Here is a 19,444-nt window from a genome sequence, read left to right as displayed (position 1 = left end):
AGAAGCTACATGAAATGAGAGTCAGCAGAAACAACACTGCTGAATCAGACCAACAACAACCGAAGATATTAGAATTATCTGTTACAAAGTATGAAGTAATTATGTGTAGTTTGCTAAAGAAATTAGACATGATTGAATCTATGACCAAAGAATGGGAGTAGCAAAAGCGATCAGATGAATCTGAGAAAGAACCAAATAGAACCTCTAGAAGTGACAGATATAATTGAAATTAAAACCCAATGTTTACTACAACACTGTAAATCAACTATAACTGGATAAAATACATTTTTAAAAGAAACCCAGTGGATGGCAGACTAGTCCCGGGAAAGATGGAGTAAATATACTCTACCTGTCTCCTGTGGAATGCAGTTATAAGCCCTGGATAGAATGTATGGACCAACTATTTGAGGACTTGTAAGTGAAAAAAGTGAAAGTCACTCAGTCGTGCCCGACTCTGCGACCCCATGGACTGTAGCCCACCAGGCTCCTCTGTCCTTGGGGGTTCTCCAGGCAAGAATACTGGAGTGGGTTGCCATTTCCTTCTCCAGGAGATCTTCCCAACCCAGAGATCAAACTCAGGTCTCCCACATTGTAGGCAGATTCTTTACCGTCTGAGCCACCAGGAAAGCCCCAAATATTTATTTTATTGGGCCATACCGGGTCTTAGTTGCAGCGTGTGGGATCTAGTTTCCTGACCAGGGATCAATCCCCAGGCCCCAAACATTAGGAGTGCAGAGTCTTAGCCACTGGACCAAAGGGAAGTCCCAAGGTAATTGGTATCCAATAGATTAGAGAAGGAAACAAGAGTTTGAAGTACAAGTGAACTGGGGTGAGTATCTCATTTTTCTTCCCTCCAGTGTTGCCTGGCCTGCACTCAGAGGCAGACTGGAAGGGTGTACCAGGTACAGACAGAAGAGCTTCAAGATAGAGCTCTCTTTCTGGCCAGAGGAGTAGGAAAGGGCCTCCTAAGGATATGAGGGAGAGTTTTCCTGTTTGTTTTTTTTTCATTTTTCTCCCAAGGTCTCCCATCCTAGCCTCCAGGCAGTCTTGCAGTGGTGGTAGTGGCAATGGTGACGACACCATCAGTCAAGAGGGTACCTAAAATTCTGGGAGAAGGAAAACCTTCTCTCTACCAGAAGACCTGTGAACACAAGTGAAAGGAGTGAAAGTGAAAGCCGCTCAGTCGTGTCCGACTCTTTGTGACCCCGTGGACTATACAGTCCATGGAATTCTCCAGGCCAGAATACTGGAGTGGGTAGCCTTTCCCTGCGCCAGAGGATCTTCCCAACCCAGGGATCAAACCCAGGTCTCCCGCACTGCAGATGGGTTCTTTACCAGCTGAGCTGCCAGGGAAGCTCAAGAATGCTGGAGTGGGTAGCCTATCCCTTCTCCAGGGGATCTTCCGGACCCAGGAATCGAACCGGGGTCTCCTGCATTGCAGGTGGATTCTTTACCAACTGAGCCATCAGGGAAGACCTTGGGCAAACTGTTTTTGCTTCCCGTTACCCCTACTCTCTGTCCTCCCATTGCTTCGCCCCAGACACAGATGCCGTTATAGTACATAGCAGAACTGGGAACCTAAAGTCCCAGATTTCTGGCTGGGGGATGAGGAAGGAAGCCCCCACGGATTTAGAAAGTGTTGGGTGATTGAGAGAAGAGAGCACAAGATAGTGACCCTGTAACTTTGTGTATGAACTTCTGGGATCACCTCCAAACTGTGGATGCGTGGAAATGATCCTCAACAGAATGTGAAAGGTTTTGAGAACTGAACCATGGGGCAGACTGCCACCCAGGTCCCAGACGGGTCACTGATGTTGCACATGTAGGACACACTTGAGCAACACTGCAAAAGGCTTGGAAAACTCAACTGATATTGGAAGCAGAGCCCAGAAAGGGGGTTGAAATGTATGGCCTGAATCTAGTCTAGATCAATTATATGTATATAATATTACAATATATATTTATATTATATGTTATAAATATTATATATTTTATATAATATATATACACATACATATATATGTATATGTGTATCAACGTTCTCCTTAATAAACAAAACCCAGAGTCACATAACATGATATGTAAAATGTCCAGAATACAATCTAAAATGACTTAGGATATATAGAATGAGAAAAATTTCAATTCTCAGTTAAAAGGCAATCAATAAATATGAACCCTGAGAAAAGACAGATGTTGAAATTATCACACAAAGACTTTAAAGTATCTACTATAAGAAGTAAGGGGGACGTCCTTGGTGGTACAGTGGATATGAATCTGCCGGCCAATGCAGGGGACACAGGTTCGATCCCTGGTCTGGAAAGATACCACAAGCCCGTAGAGCAGCTGGGCCTGTGTGCAGCAACTGCTGAGCCCCGGTGCTGCAACAATTGAAGCCCGGGCTCCTAGAGCCTGTGTTTCGCAATGAGGAGTGGCCCCTGCTCACTACAAATAGAGAAAGCCCACATGCAGCAATGAAAACTGGGCACAACCAAAAATAATAAAAATTACAGAAGGAAGGGCGAGCACTCTTGAGTGAAAAGATAGACCGTCTCAACAAAAAAATAGAAGATACGAAGAGGAGCCAAATGGAAATTACAGGACTGAAAAATTCAATGACCAAAAATTTTAAATAACTGGATGGATGGGCCTAAAGATTATCATCCTAAGTGAAGTAAGTGAGAAAGAGAAAGAGAAATACCATTGTGCTATCACTTATACATGAAATCTAAAATACGACACAAACGAACATAGCTACAAAACAGAAGCTGACTCACAGGCTTGTAGTTGCCGAGGGGGAGGGAGAGAGGAGAGGGTAAGAATGGGATTTGGGGTTAGCAGATTCAAACTGTTACATATAGATAAGCAACAAGGTCTTGCTCTACAGCACTGGAAAGTGTATTCAATATCCTGTGATAAACCATAATGGAAAAGAATACGAAAAAAATATATGTATAACTAGGTCACTTTGCTATACAGCATGAATTAACATTTTTTTTTTTTTTAAACAACTTAGTCTTTTATTTGCCCAAGGCCAGCTGTTGCAGGCATTGAGGCCCCTAGACTTCCAGAAGGGATGGGAGTGGGGGAGTCACCCTGCCTCCCAGGTGCTGCCTGCCCCATCCTGCTTCCTGCAGGAGATGGAAGAGTAGAGAAAGTATGCCCTTGCACCATCAAGGATCTCAATTGTGTGTGTGTGTCAGTTGCTCAGTCGTATCCGACTCTTGCGACCCCATGGACTGTAGCTCACCAGGCTCCTCTGTCCAAGGGATTCTCCAGGCAAGAGTACTGGAGAGGGTTGCCATTTCCTTCTCCATGAATTAACATTATAAGTCAACTATACTTCAGTAAACTTTAAAAAATAAAATAACTAGATGGGCTCAATAGCAGCAGAATAGAGATGACAGAAAAGTTAGTGATCTTGAAGATATATCAATAGAAATTGTTCAATCTGAACAACGAGAAAAAAGATTGAAAAAATTGAACAGAGTCTCAGGAACCTATGTTCAGTTCAGTTCAGTCGCTCAGTTGTGTCCGACTCGTTGCGACCCCATGGACTGCAGCATGTCTGGCCTCCCTGTCCATCACCAACTCCCGGAGTTCATTCAAACTCACGTCCATCGAGTCCGTGATGCCATCCAATCATCTCATCCTCTGTTGTCCCCTTCTCCTCCTGCCTTTTGTCTTTCCCCGCATCAGTGTCTTTCCCATTGAGTCAGTTCTGCTCATCAGGAGGCCAAGTATTGGAGCTTCAGCATCAGTCCTTCCAATGAATATTCAGCCCTGATTTCCTTTAGGATGGACTGGTTTGATCTCCTTGCAGTCCAAGGGACTCTCAAGAGTCTTCTCCAAGATGCATGGACCACAAGAACCTATGGAACAATACCAAAAAGTCAAACATTCATGTCATTTTTCAGTCCTAGAAAGAGTGGAGAAAGAGTGCAGTTCAGGAAGTAATAATTGAAAAATACTTGCTGAATATTTTGCAAATGTTTAGGTTTAAGAAACTCAACAAATCTCAAACAGGGTAAACTCAAAGAAATCACCTCCTAGATATATGAGAATCAAAGTTCTTTAAAAACAAAGAAAAATGTCTTGAAATTAGAGAGAAAAGCACATTATCTATAGCAGCCCATTTATTTGACTGTTGATATCTTATCAGAAACCGTATGGACAAAAAGGAAGTAAAACAACTGTTTTTAAAAATTGAGGCATAGTTAATTTACAGTGTAGTACTTTCAAGTGTGTAGCAAAGCGATTCAGTTGTACGTGTGTGTATATTATTTTTCAGATACTTTTCCGTAATAGGTTATCATAAGATATTAAGTATAGTTCCCTGTGCTGTACAGTAGGTCCTTGCTGTTTACCTATTTTATATATTGTAGTGTGTATATGTTAATCCCAGACTCCTAATGTATCTCTTTCCCCCTACCCCGCTATCCCCTTTGGTAGCCATAAATTTGTTTTCTATGTCTGTGAGTCTATTTCAGTTTTGTAAATAAGTCCATTTGTATCATTTTTGAAGTGCTGAAAGAGATGAACCACTAACCCAGCTTATCCAGTGAAAACATCCTTTAGGAATGAACATAAAAATATCCTGAGATGAAGAAAAATTGAGTCTTTGTTGCCATCACACCTGTTCTGAAATAGACACTAAAGGCAGTTCTTCAGGTGGAAGGGGAGGTGATGCCACAGGGAAACCTGGAGCATCAGGAGTGAAGGATGAATGGCAGAAATGAGAACTATCGGGGTAAATAGACTGTTCACTTTCTCTTGAGTTATCTGAAATATGATTGACAGTTGAAAGCAAAAACTATGGCATTGGTAGTGGAAGTTTTCAGTGTAGATCTATTATATGAGTTATAAAGGAAGGAGGGTAAAGAGACTTCTATGGTGGTGAGATTTCTACATTCGATTTAAGGTGGTAAATAAAGTATTTCTTCCTATTGTCTTCTAAGTAGACAATAAAAAGTTAAGTATGTATATTGCAATCACAAAAAAATTTATCTAAGAATACAGTAAAAATACAAGAAATAAACTAAAATGAAATACAAAAAACAGTTTAACCAAGGAAAGAAGGAAAGGGGAGACAGATGAACACAAAAACAGAGCGAACAAAAAATAAAATAATTAAACAACAGAACTAGGTCCAAACATATCAATAATACCATTAAATCGAAATGGACTAAACATACCAATTAGTGAAATGATCAAAATGGATTTAAAAAGATACAATATGCTGTATATAATTATGATATAGATGGGTTAAAAGATTGAAATATGTGTACTAAAAACCACTGAACAATATTCTTTAAATGGGTAACTATATGATATGTGAAATATATTTCAATAAAGCTCTTAAAAATATTGAGATATACCATGGAAACACCAATCAAAAGAAAGCTGGAGTGGCTATATTAATATCAAAATGGGCTTCAAAGCAAAGCAAATTACTAGGGATAAAGAGACACATTACATGACAATAAAGAGGCCAGTTCACCAGGAGGACACAGAAATCCTAAATGTGCATGCATATGATAACAGGACTCCAAAATGCATGAAGGAAAAATTGATCAAGCTGAAAGGAGAAATGGAAACTCCAAATGGAAATTTGGAAACTTCAGCTTTCCTCTCTCAGTAATTAATAGAGCAGATAAATAGAAAATGGCAAGGATATAGAAGAACTGAGCCATAAATCAGCTGGATTTAATTGAGGTTTATAGACCATTCCATCAAAATCCAGCTGAAAATAGTCTTTCCAAGTGTGCAAAGAATCTCCACTAAGAAAGACTGTATCTTGGGTCATAAAACAAGTCTTAACAAATGGATATTGAAATCATACCAAGTATGTTATTTGATTAAAATGAAATTAAACTAGAAATTTATAGCAGAACAATAACTGGAAAATCTCTAAAACTTGGAACTTAACACACTTTTAAATAACTCGTGGGTCAAAAAGAAAGTCTCGTGGGAAATTAGAAAATTTTCTGAGCTGAATGAAAATAAAACATACCAAAATTTGTGAAATGCAGTTTAAGCATTGCTTAGAGGAAAATTGATAGTATTAAATGATTATATTTTTTAAAATCTCAAATATCTAAGCGTTCACCTTCAGAAACTAAAATAAGAGAAATATAAACCTAAAGCAAGCAGAAGGAAGGAAATAATGAAGAGCAGAATTTAGTGAAATGGTGAACAGAACAATAGAGAAAGATCAGTGTAACAAAAACTTGCTCTTTGAAAAACTGAATAAAATTGATCAAACTTTAGGTCGACCGACTAGGAAAACATATATTACCAGTATCAGGAATGAAAGATGAATTATCACAATAGACCTCACTTGCATTAAAATGGTAATAAGGAAATAATAATACAAACAACTCTACAGAATAGACAACTTAGATGAAATGAGTGAAATCCTTGAAAGTCACACACTACAAAAAACTCATCCAAGAAGAAAGAGGTAACATGAATAGTCCTATATTTATTAAAGAAACTGAATTTATAGTTGAATGCCATCTGAAAAATAAACTCCAGAACCAGATTTCACTGGCAAATTCTACCAAGTGTTTAAAGAAGACATTAAACTGATCTTTCCACATATGCTATCTTCCAGAAAACATATGAAAGGGGAATACTTCCCAACTCATTTTTTAAACAACCAATATGCTATGTTCTTTATTATTAGTAATTCACTAATTTTTGGCTGTGCTGAATCTTCACTGCTGCACAACATTTTCTCTAACTGCAAAGGGCACGGGCTACTCTCTGGTTACAGTGTACGGGCTGCTAATTGCAGTGGCTTCTCTTGCAGAGACAGGCTCCAGAGCACACAGGCTTCAGTAGCTGCGGCTTCAGAGCTCTCGAGCACAGGCTCAGTAGTTGCGCAGTATGAGCTTAGTTGCCCGTGGCATATGGGATCTTCCCAGACCAAGGATTGAACCCATGTTTCCTGCACTGGCAGGCAGATGCTTTACCACTGAGCCACCAGGGAAGCCCCCAACTCAATTTTTGAGACTAACTTTATTTTGATGCCAAAACCAGACAAAGACAATACAAGAAAAAGAAAACTACAGGTCAGTATCCCTCAACATAGATACAGAAATCCTCGACAAAATGTTTCCTAATTGAATCCAGCAATATGTAAAAAATAAGTGGGTCTTATCTCAGGAATGCAAGGCATTGAAGATCAATCAATGTAATTTACTATGTTAACAGTCCAAAGATGAAGAACCACATGAGCCTATCATTCAGAAAAAACATTAAATTAAATTCAACATCCAGTCACGAGCATCCATAAAGTACTTTTATAACATCCACAAAAGCTCTCATAAACTAGGAACGGGGGACTTCCTTAAACTGATAAAGGGCATACACAAAACAACCTGTATCATACCCAGTGGTAAAGACTGAATGCTTCAGGAGCAAGACAAGAATATTCGTTCTCATCATTCCTATTTAACCTTGTCCTGAAACACCTAGTCAGTACCTTAAGTCAAAACAAGAAAACAGAAGGCAGACAGGTTGGAAAGGAAGAAATAAAACTATTATATTGGCAGATGACATTTCTATGCAGAAAATCCCAAGGAATCTACAAAAACATCTAGTGCTTGTAAGAGATTTTAGCAATGCTGCAGGATACAAGATCAGCCCACAAAAAATCAATCATATTTTTACATACCAGCAGTGAACAATTGGAAACTGACATTTAAAAAACTGTACTTACAAAAAACCAAAAAACAAAAAACTGTACTTACAACAGTACCCCCAAAATGAAATAATTAGGTATAAATCTTACAAAATACTTGCAGGATCTGTGTTGAGACTGCCCCCTTTAAGGGACTTTCCTGGAAGTCTTGTGCAACATCTGCCCTCACATGGCACTGACTGTGTCACACGGGTCCCCATGGCAAGGGTGCAAGGGAGGCTGGGAAATGCTCCACAAGGACTTCATTAATTTTCACTGTTAGGATCCTGAGGGGGTTCCAAGACCACATAGGCAGAGGCTGGCAGCTTCCTCTGGGTACTTTTGGGAATGTTGTCTGTCTCAGGGTAGGTAAGAGCGATCACTAGGAAGGACATTTTTTAAGATATCTGGCTGAATGGACATGGAGAGCAGCTTCCAGTAACAGAGCTGAGGGCATGAATGTCAGATGGGCAATCAGGGGAGAGAAGAAAGAGCTGCCTGGAGGAGGAGTCACTGAGGTCTCGCGGCAGTAAGTGCTGGCTGGGCCAGGGCCCCCAGTCCGTGCCCACTAAGTCCATCGTCACAACCCCTCCTAAGGAAAATGTCCCGTGCCCCCAGGTAACCTCATTCTGTCCTGGGTTACCTTGTGCCACCCTTTGCCCTGGTCTCAGCTGATTGGACTCAAGCTTGGCACCTAACCCAGGAGCAGCCAGTTCACAGGAGGGTCAACCATTCATGTCTTGCTCAAAAAATTGTCTAGCCATTCAGATTCCCTGGCCCAACTGTATGGAAAGAACTTGCAGGTGGGAGCAGAACAAAGACGTAGACACTGGAGCACTGGGGGCCAGGTCTTGTCCTGGATTCCTGTGGTCTCTCAGCAGTTTGGACCATGGCACTCCAACTCAGATCTTCATGAACTTCCCTCCTGGCTCCTGGTACGGTCATCCCCACCACCAACCCTCTCCTTTAGAGCTGGAGGGCCTCAGCTGCTTGCAACAAACATACCAGCCCTCAGTTGTTTTAAATCAAGGTCCTCAAGCACTTCCTATAGAAATTCAGTAGATTTCAATAATAGAATCAAAGTTGAGCTTTTGAGAGTTCGTTCTGGGGAGCGTGAAACATCTGACATTGTTGTTAATATTCTTGCACATTCATTTAAAAAGTTCAGCATCAAAGACAGAATTCTTTGTGCTTGCAAGGATGAATATAAATTTTAGTAGAACACAGCAGCATGGTAAAAACAATATTCATATCCAATTAGGAAATTCATGGAGCAGAAATGAACTTGGAATCGGTGTGGTACAAATATAATTGAAACTTGGGATAAAACAAGCTGTGATGGAATATCAATTGAAGTGGAAACTGTAGTCATTTGTATGTACATATGCATACATAAAGAGTAATTACACTACAATACTTTTTTGGCATGGGTATTTAATATAAGACGTATTTCAATCTGATCACAGGGCCAGGACTAGGAAAGGAGAGGTACAAAGTTTAAGGGGGGCTTCCCAGGTGCCTCTAGCGGTGAAGAACCTGCCTTCCAGTGCATAAGAGACATAAGAGAGGCGGCGTCAACCCCTGGGTTGGGAAGATCCCCAGGAGGAGGGCATGGCAACCCACTCCAGTATTCTTGCCTGGAGAATCCCATGGACAGAGGAGCCTGGCGGGTTACGGTCCACAGGGTTACCAACAAAGAGTTGGACACGACTGAAGTGACTGAAGCACAGAACAAAGTTTAAGGGGTAGCAAAAAACTCAATAATCGAGACAAATAGCACTTTCTACATGTATTTTAAAAATAAAAATTAATGCAAAAACCATGATAAGTAAAATATCCAAATTTTACAGATAGGATCTGTATTATCGATTTTCTTTCTGCCTCAGGTTCCCGCATTACTAGGCAGAGCCTTGCAAAGCAGTGTGTTTTCTCATTTGCTGCCTGTCATCAGTCAAATTTTTCAACTGTTTGAGCCTTTGAAGAATTACTTTGTAAATCATTTTAAGTGTTTACAATGGAATTGAACATTTTGTAAATGAATCCTCTAAATTTTGTTCAAAAGCAATTGAAAACCTTTAGTCAGAGTGTTCAACAAGCCTGCCAAAATAAACTTTAACTTTTATCAAATTTAAGGTACTGTAAGCAAAGCTTTCATCAAATTTCAGTTATTTCACACTGGAAAACATTTTCACATATCTCTCAAAAGCAAGGGAGTTGCTGAACAAATTAAGTAACTAGAGCATGAATGGTGGCCAAGATTTAATTTAGAGATTCTCAAATTTTTCTTTAGAATGCCTTCATTTGTGGGAAGACTCTTTTGATGGATTTCCTACTTAAATTGAGAAAATTTATATTTTGTACTTGGATTGAAGAGAAGACAGAAGTTTATGGTTTTGCAGCATTTATAACTGGCAAAATATTAAAAAGAATTATAAAGTCAACTTATATGAGAGTTTTATCTTTGCATAACATTTGTTAAATGTATTCTAAATGGAAATACACTATCTGTGAAAATGTTGGGGCTGAAATAGTTAATCATTCCCACCTAAATAAATTAGAATTGAAAATATCCTCCATTTAGCAGAATCTTCTCTAAGCTTATCAGGTACCTCTGCAGGAAAAAAAAAAAAAAACAACCAACTATATTCTTATTAAGAATATTGTAATTTATAGAGAAAAGAGGCCATGAAGTGTGTTAACAACTTCTCTTTTACAGTTCTTAACCACTGGACCATCAGGGAAGTCCCAGGGAATCCCAGTTTTGAAAGTACATGATGCGATCAGGAGGGCAGATGGATCAGCACTTTGTAAAACCCCAAACCCAGCTAAACTAGGATGGGGGAGACTTGTGGTATCCAGAATTGTGACTGAATGATTCCCCGTGAATTCAGACAATGAACCTGCCGTGGGTTTGCTGCAGGAACCCTTCAAGGAACAATTGAACAGAGTGACCGCTGAGGGTGGGCTGGGGCCACCCTCCCACCTGGGCCATCCACTGCCCAGCTCCCCAGCATGGGGCTCCCCAACCCTCCAGTCTTCCCTGGTCTCAGCTGGGAGGGAAAGGTGACTTTGCTGGCTGCAGCTAGGCTGCAGAGGGAGGCTTTAAGGGGACAGTGGCAGATGGCAGCTGCACACTTGACTGTGCTGGAATGCTGTGTGCATGGAGGAGCCTTAGTTACCAAGTGCCCAGCTCCACAGACTCTGCACACACCCACACGTGCACATCCCTCCTCCCTAAACGTCCTTCCACGTGTGGTAGGAAGAATAATGGCCCCCAACGATGTTCACATCCCCACTGCAGAACCTGTGAGTACCTTACTTACCTGGCAGAAAGGGACTCTGGATATGTGGTTAGGGATCTTGAGATGGGAAGGTGGTCCTGCGTTACCCAAATGGACCTAACATAGCCACAGGGTCCTTACAGAGGAAAGAAGGAGACAGGAGAGAGGTTTTTCGATTGGCTTTGGAGATGGAGGAAGAGGCTGCAAGCCAAAGAGGGCAGGCATTTCCATTCTGGAAAATGGGAAGGACAAGGAAGCAGATTCTCTTGTAGCATTCTTCAAAGGACAGAGCCCTACCAACCCATCGTGGACTTCTGACCTCCAGAACTATAGAATAAGTAGTTTGTTAGTGGTAAGCCACTGTGGTATAAACCATTAAATGTTTTAATAAACCTTTTATAGTCAGCATCCAGATCAGGAAACAGAATTTTGCCAGCCCCCCCAGAACATCAGTCATTCACAAATCACCTTCCTGATTTTTGACTCATCCACATACCACTACATGCCACCTCTGGAGTTTTCCTTACAATTGTTAACATTTTTCTTTAAATATTTACACTCCTTAAATATTTAAATTTTACTTAGTGAAATCTATCTGAAAAGAAACTTTCTATCCCTTTGTAGAGTGTTAAAACTATTATAATGACCCAGTATTTATGGCAAGAATTTTATTTGAAAGCCAGTATAAAAATAATTGTTACCCACTTCCAGCTAGACCATTCTACCTGCTGGAGGCTCTGGACCTGATGGCTGCTCTCTCTGTGTTAAAAACGGTGGTTTATCAGGAGAATTTGAGAGGTGTTGAGGACTGATGCACACCAAGCCCAGGCTTTCACTTATATCCAGTCATAAAGATTGAAAGAAACTAGCTAATACCATTTAATGACAAATCTGCGTTTGCTCCCTCACTTATGTCCCAGGTCACCAGCATTTACCTCCACCTCATAAAAGAGCAGAGGGCTTGTTTCTGACTCCTCTCAGAGTGAGCTGCAACTCACTGGCTGTGCAAGCCCAGGTGAGTGACTTAGCTTGTCTAGGCCCTAGTTTCTTTACCAGCAAAGAGTGAAAACACAGCTGATTCTTGTTATTCAGGGTAGTCATGTTCTGTAAAGTAGCTTGGAACACTGAATTAGCGTGTGTGTGTGTGTGTGTGTGTGTGTGTGTGTGTGTGTGTGTGTGTGCGTGTGCGCATGCTCAGTCGCTTAGTTGTATCTGACTCTTTGCAACCCTATGGACTGTAGACTGCCGGGCTCCTCTGTCCATGAGATTTTCCAGACAAAAATACTGGAGCAGGTTGCCGTTCCCTTCTCCAGGGGATCTTCCTGCCCCAGGGATTGAACCTGTATCTCCTGCACTGGGAGATGGATTCTTTACCACTGAGTCACCTGGGAAGCCTTTTGTGAGCCTCTGATCACATTTTTTTCAGTTGATCAAACTTAACCTGGTTTTATGTGTATTTCTGCTCAGATACATTGCTTGATATATATTGTTCATTCAAAATGGACGCAACTGCTCTAACACACCTGTTTTCTCTGTAATGCACATCACAACTTTCTTGCAGTTAGAGAGCACTTCAGCACGATGTTTGGGGCCATTTGAAAGAGCAAAATCACTCACAAAAAGCACAGAATTGTGAAGAGCCCTGCACTAGATGGATCACGGAAAGGACATGTTAACAGTGTGAGCTGAAACAGGAGGGTGGAGCATCGGTCGGCTTGCTGGACTTCAGCTGGGAATTTGCACGTGGGGCCACTCTTCGAATGTCCACCAGCGACCCTGAAGGCGTGGTAAGCATTGATGGGGGTTATACATTTCTTTTTTCCCCCCTCTTTTATTTGTAAATATTTATTTTTTAATTGAGGGATAATTGCTTATAGAATTTTGTTTTTTTTTTCTGTCAAACCTCAACATGAATCAGCCATAGGTATACATATATTGCCTCCCTTTTGAACCTCCCTCACATCTCCCTCCCCATCCCACCCCTCTAGGTTGATACACAGCCCTTGCTTGAGTTTCTTGAGACATACAGCAAATTCCTGTTGGCTATCTATTTTACATATGGGAATGTAAGTTTCCACGTTAGCCTCTCCACACATCTCACCCTCTCCTCCTCTCTCCCTGTGTCTATTCTCTATGTCTGTTTCTCCACTGCTGCTGCTGCTAAGTCACTTCAGTCATGTCTGACTCTGTGCGACCCCATAGATGGCAGCCCACCAGGCTCTGCCATCCCTGGGATTCTCCAGGCAAGAACACTGGAGTAGGTCCTGCAAATGAATTCTTCAGTACCATGTATGTGCACTAGTATACGATATTTATCTTTCTCTTTCTGACTCACTTCACTCTGTATAATAGGCTCTAGGTTCATCCACCTCATTAGAATTGACTCATACGTGTTCCTTTCTTATGGCTGCGTAATATTCCATTGTGTATATGTACCACAGCTTCTTTATCCATTCATCTGTTGATGGAGATCTAGGTTGCTTCCATGTTCTAGCTATTGTAAATAGTGCTGCAATGAATAATGGGATACATTTGTCTTTTCAATTTTGGTTTCCTCAGCATATATGCCTAGGAGTGTGGTTGCTGGGTCATATGGTGCTTTTATTCCTAGTTTTTTAAGGAATCGCCATACTGTTTTCCGTTGTAGCTGTATCAATTTACATTCCCACCAACAGTGCGGGAGCGGTCCCTTTTCTCCACACTACAAAGTACATTTCATTGAGCAGGAGCTTTGGCAAATCCGTGATCCATGAGCAAAGAGGATGGAGGGCAGCACCACCTGCCCTGGATCATCGCGAGTGTTAACAAGGTGACAGGCCTCCAGCAGCTTCCCCATGGTAGGTCCTCACCCCAGGGAATCTTAAAGCTTGTTGTTTGTTGTGCACTGGTCCTGTGGCTTTAGCGCCTCAGACTCAGGGCAGGGAGGTACCTGCTTTCACAGTGGGGCTTCTCTGAGGCCAGGTGACAGGATGCCCAGGGAAGCCCTGCACTGAGCTGGCACTGCAAGGCTTTGCTGGATTTTCCTGTCGTACCGTTAGTTCAGCCTGAGCAGCCCGTGGGTGTGCCTGCTCCTGTGCTGGGGTGGCCGAGGATGGCCAGCGAGAGGGATGAGCTGGACCCCAAGAGTGAGGGCCTCCATAAATTTTGTGCTCTGGACATCTTGCCCCTCAACCTGGTACTGGCCATGGCACCTACCTGGAAGGGTTTTCTGGAAAAGCTGGTTGAGGCCAGGTGGTGGAGGAAAGCTGGGTTTGCAGATGAGTTTTATGTTCAGGGTGATAGGGAACTATGGAGGTTTGTGGAGTGGGCCCATGATGGGGATGAAATACATTTTCTGAAGGTAGTTCTGGCGGTAGCATGGAAGAGGGGGGCTGGAGACAAGGGTTGGGGAGCCTGCTTAGTGGGAGGGAAAGGCCAAGGGAAGGCAGCTGCTGAGGTCTCCTGTGTCTTTCGAAGCCTCATATTTTTCCCTGAATGGTGGCTTCCAGGAGCCCCCTGATAAGGGTGGGATCAATGAATGCCGTGAGCCTGCTTGTCTCCCTGGGGCTTCATCTGCTAAAGCCGCCAAGCATGCAGACCTCCCCGGAGCTTGACAGTCATTCGTATTTGCTGAATTTTTCATTAAGAAAAATGGTCACCAAAGAGTGGTGGGTGAGTGAAGTTTCACCAGCACTTCTTGGAGTGCGAACCAGCCAAACCCAGTGGGGGTGCTTCCCTCCACAGTCTCCCACTGCAGGTGTGCGCTGGCCACACATGTGCGTGTGTGCATAGCACCCCTGAGGGCACATATGTATGTGCACACCTGTCAACACTGGCAGATGGATTGATTCTAAGTGCGTAACACACATAGAAATACTGTGCACCACACCCACAGGCTGACATGACACAGCGCATCTCAGGGCTTCAGAGCCTGAAACTTACCAGGGAGTTATTAATCCTCAATTTTTCTCATCTGTAAAATGGAGATAAAAGTAGAGCCTCTCTCAGATATCTGGTGGGGTTTCCCAGGGGGTGCTAGTGGTAAAGAACTGACCTGCTAATGTAGGAGACATAAGGGACTCCGGTTTGATCCCTGGGTTGGGAAGATCCCCTGGAGCAGGAAATGGTAACCCACTCCAGTATTCTTGCCTGGAGAATCCCATGGACAGAAGAGCCTGGTGGGCTACAGTCCATGGGGTTGCAAAGAGTCGGACACGACTGAAGCTACTTAGCACCCACGCATGCACAGATATCTGCTATAAGGTTTGAGGGGATTATCCACATACAGTGTTAAGCATGGTGGCCTGGCCCGTGATAAGTGCGCCATCAGTGGTAACTGTTAGCATTTCTCATTATGCTGGTAAGGACTCCTACACTTTTATAACCTCTGCCTGGGGAAGGACTTAATGGGAGGACCTGTGGTTATCTTAGCAGCTTTTGACCACCTTTTTAAAAATATCACTTTAAAAAATTATTTATTTGTTTTTGGCTGTGCTGGGTCTTCATTGCTCCTTTGCTTGAGCTTTCTCTGGTTGCAGTGCACAGGCTTCTCATTGGAGTGGCTTCTTTTTTGCAGAGCACAGGCTCTAGGCCCATGGGCTCAGTAGTTGTGGCAACTAGCAACACAGGCTAGTTGCTCCAAGGCATGTGGGATTTTCTAAGACCAGGGACTGAACCCATGTTCCCTGCATTGGCAGGCAGATTCCTATCCACTTGACCACTTACTTTTAAACTGTGCACAGTGGACTGTCAGTTTCTCACTTTGGAAACAGTAGATCTCTCATGTTAGGGGGGTGAGAATAAACTTTCATTATAAAATCCTTCAGAGAGAGGAGAAGGAAGCAGGGCTGAAAGATGAAGGGGAAGCCCAGTGGGGGAGCCGTGTCTGGTTGCAGCCCATCCTAAGGCCAGCTGCAGCTCTGTGGGCCCCTCTTAAACTGTGTTCATGGCCTTCCAGCAGATTCCATTTCCTGATTAAGTAGCTTTAGTTGGATTCTGTTACCTGTAGCCTCTAGTCAAAGCTATGGTTTTTCCAGTGGTCATGTATGGATGTGAGAGTTGGACCATAAAGAAAGTTAAGTGCTGAAGAATTGATGCTTCTGAACTGTGGTGTTGGAGAAGATTCTTGACAGTCCCTTGGACTGCAAGGAGATCCAACCAGTCCATCCTAAAGGAGATAAGTCCTGAGTGTTCATTGGAAGGACTGATACTGACGCTGAAACTCCAATACTTTGGCCACCCGATGCTAAGAACTAACTTATTTGAAAAGATCCTTATGCTGGGAAAGATTGAAGGCAGGAGAAGGGGATAACAGAGGATGAGATGGTTGGATGGCATCACCAACTCGATGGACATGAGTTTGAGTAAGCTCTGGGAGTTGGTGATGGACAGGGAGGCCTGGCATGCTGCGGACCATGGGGTTACAAAGAGTCAGACACGACTGAGCAACTGAACTGACTGACCTGTAGCCAAAAGACGTGGCTCCTCCCTTCTCACAGCGCAACCCAGTGTGCAGAGATAGGAGGTGAGCAAGAAACAGCTGCCCCTCTGGAAGTGCTGGGGTGAGGGACTTGGAGCCTTGCTTGGCTGGGGGTGGGGTGGGAAGGGGTTTCTCCATAGAAATGTCCCCTGACGTGAGCAAGGGAGGAGGAGATGGCAGTCATAGTAGGGGACACAGCTCGTCAGATACCCGAAAGGGAGCCTGGCACTGTCTATACAGAACATCATATCTGTGTCTTTATCTGGATCACAAACATTAATAGTCCCTGCTGCCTCTCCCCTCCCGTGTTTGTGGTGGAAACAGTGATGTTGTCTCATTTCTAGGGGCAGAGCCCAAGGTTAAGACAGCCCTGCTGTTCCTTCCAGTAGCTTCCTGGAGTACACAGAACCTGGCTGAGGTGATGCTCAAGCAGCCGTCTGAGGCTGTGGAGAGAGGGGAGGAGGGGCCGCCTGTGGCCTCTCAGAGGCGATGAGGACAAGGACAGCTGGCTCTGGAGGCAACTGAAGGCTTCCCAAATGGGAGTGGGGTGGCAAAAGCACCGAGGGGAGCACTGGAGCTGGGACTGCAGCACCCCAGAGGGAGGCTCTGGGAGAGCCTTTCTGGGCACTCAGGGCCTCTAGTGAGGGCATGAGGATGGCACTTGGCCTGGGGGATCTGTGGTGGTCTCGCAGGAACACAGTGACCCACCCCAAGGCGGCACACCTGACCCTAATTTAAAATTGTTAATTGTTAAAATTGTTAATCTCTCAATCGTGTCCTACAACCCCATGGACTGTAGCCCACCAGGCTCCTCTGTTCATGGGATTTCCCAGGTAAGAATTCTGTAGTGGGTTGCCATTCCCTTCTCCAGGGGATCTTCCTGACCCAGGGATCCAACCTGGGTCTCTCACATTACAGGCAGATTCTTTACCGTCCGAGCCACCAAAAATATGTATATCTGTATGTTAGACGGAAAGAGGGAGAAGGCGAGCGATGGCTTTGTGTACCAAGTGCGTAGCACCATCTCCTTTCATTCTTTCAGCCATCCTGTGAGGTAAGTATCCTTGTCCTCATTTTTCAGATGAAGGACCAAGACTCAGGCAGGTGATGCCACCTGCCGAGGTCACAGTTAGTGACCACAGAGCTGCCATGTTGTTACTGAGCAGGGGCTTGCGTGCCTGAGGTGCGGAAAGCTGAACTCTGACCGCAGGTGCTTGCAGTGAAGTGGTTTATTTGCCAGGCGCCAAGCCAGGAGAATGGGCAGCTCATGCTCTGAAAACCCAGACTCCTCCATGGCTTTCAGGCTAGGGTTTTTAAAGATGGTGTGAGGGGTGGGGGTCTTAGGATGCATGATCAGCACGTGGGCCTTCTTCTGATTCACTGGGGTGAGGTTATGGGAATCACAGTCTACTGGTTCGAACCAGTCTAGGGTCCAGGGCTTGTGGTCAGCATGAAGTTACCATCCTCCACCTGGGTGGGGGTCTTAGTTTCTATAGAACACAGATATGAATCAGATTGTTGTCTATATCCCTTCAGGAGGAACTAGGGGGCCTGTGATTCTGTTGTCCTAATAGTTAACTCCTTGAGTCTGCTCTTTGGAACTCAGGGAAGCCTAAGAGACTAAAGTCTAATTCTACAAACATGGAGTGGGACACAGAGGGGGCTTTTGAACCCAGGAGGGCCCTGAAGGGTGCTGCTCAGGTTTCAGTCCCCTCTTCTCTTTGATATTCTTCAATCCTGAGGGGGTAGGAAAAGAAAGATAATAAAGTTTCGGATGGAGAGATTAATTAAAGTTTCAAAATTATAGTAAAACCACTCCAGTCCCACCCTCATCTTGCCAGCAGACCTGCTGAAACTCAGCCTGTACTGCAGAGAGGAGCCTGTGCCCCGAGCAGCCAGGAGAAGCCTGTTAAATACTTACACGCCTTCTTTATGAGCTCAGCATCCTGGCCCCAGCCCCATAGTATTATTATCCTCACGATTCCCCACTCCTTTCCCAGACCCTGTTCACTCCTTGTTTACACATACTTGTAGTAAGTGGAGTGGCGGAAAGAGCAGAGATCAGTCAGAAGTCTTAAGGCAAGTTTGTTAGCATCTCTCTGCCTCTCTTCCCGCATCTGGAAAATTGAGATAAAAATATTGCTTCAGCACTGAGGTTTTCCCTCCGGTTAGAGGATCATAAAGGTCGTGGTATCCTTAATAGGACATTTTTACATGCTCAGTTCCATAATACAAAGGCACATCTGTGGAAGAAAATATAACTATATATCATGTCTGCAGGATAGTATATCTTTTTTAAAAGAGACATTGAACTTAAAATCAAGAAACCGTTTCTCTCTTTTTAAATTAGTATAGTTGCCTTACACTGCTGTGTTAGTTTCTGTTGTATATTGAAGTGAATCGACCGTATGTATACATACACTCCTGCGTCTTGGACTTCCCTCCCACCACCCCATCCCACCCGTCCAGGTCACCACAGAGCCCTGATCTGAGCTCCCTGTGCCATCAGCAGGCTCTCATTAGCTATTTATTATAAACCTGGCAGTAGTAAAATGCCTACTTTGAATTATTTTCTTGTGCCCTGGGAAAGTCTCACTATATGATGTTTTAGACAGGACCCCGGGTCCAGCTCATCCCACAGGTGCCTGTTTGAGAACCACTGGGGTAGATGGGGACTTCCCTGGTGGTCCAGTGTCTAAGACTCCGTGCTTCCAGTGCAGGGATCTGGGGTTCAATCCCTGGTCAGGGAACTCCATCTCGTGTGTTGCGATTAAGATCTGGTGCAGTCAAATAAATAAATAAAAATATTGGAGTTCCCAGGTGGCACAGTGGTAAAGAATCTGCCTGCCAATTCAGAAGATGCTGGAGATGTGAGTTCGATCCCTGGGTCAGGAAGATCCCCTGGAGGAGGAAATGGCAACCCACTCCAGTGTTCTTGGCTGGGAAATCTCATGGATAGAGGAGCCTTGGGGGGCTACAGTCCACAGCGTCTCAGAGTCGGACACGACTGAGTGAGCATGC

The 19,444-nt window shown here is 43.7% G+C and overlaps 1 long non-coding RNA gene across 1 annotated transcript in view; it reads left to right on the top strand.

Annotated features, from left to right (window-relative positions):
• Positions 1-19,444, top strand: part of LOC104984672 — a 63,210-nt gene that overhangs the window by 10,288 nt on the left and 33,478 nt on the right. The window contains exons 3-4 of the long non-coding RNA XR_824774.1: positions 11,886-11,980; positions 12,527-12,752. This is a non-coding gene — a long non-coding RNA (uncharacterized LOC104984672). The remainder of the gene's footprint in view (positions 1-11,885; positions 11,981-12,526; positions 12,753-19,444) is intronic.

This window comes from Bison bison, unplaced genomic scaffold (assembly GCF_000754665.1).
Source record: "Bison bison bison isolate TAMUID 2011002044 unplaced genomic scaffold, Bison_UMD1.0 scf7180017864034, whole genome shotgun sequence".
Classification (NCBI taxonomy): domain Eukaryota; kingdom Metazoa; phylum Chordata; class Mammalia; order Artiodactyla; family Bovidae; genus Bison; species Bison bison.
This window is presented reverse-complemented; position numbering and strand designations above follow the sequence as displayed.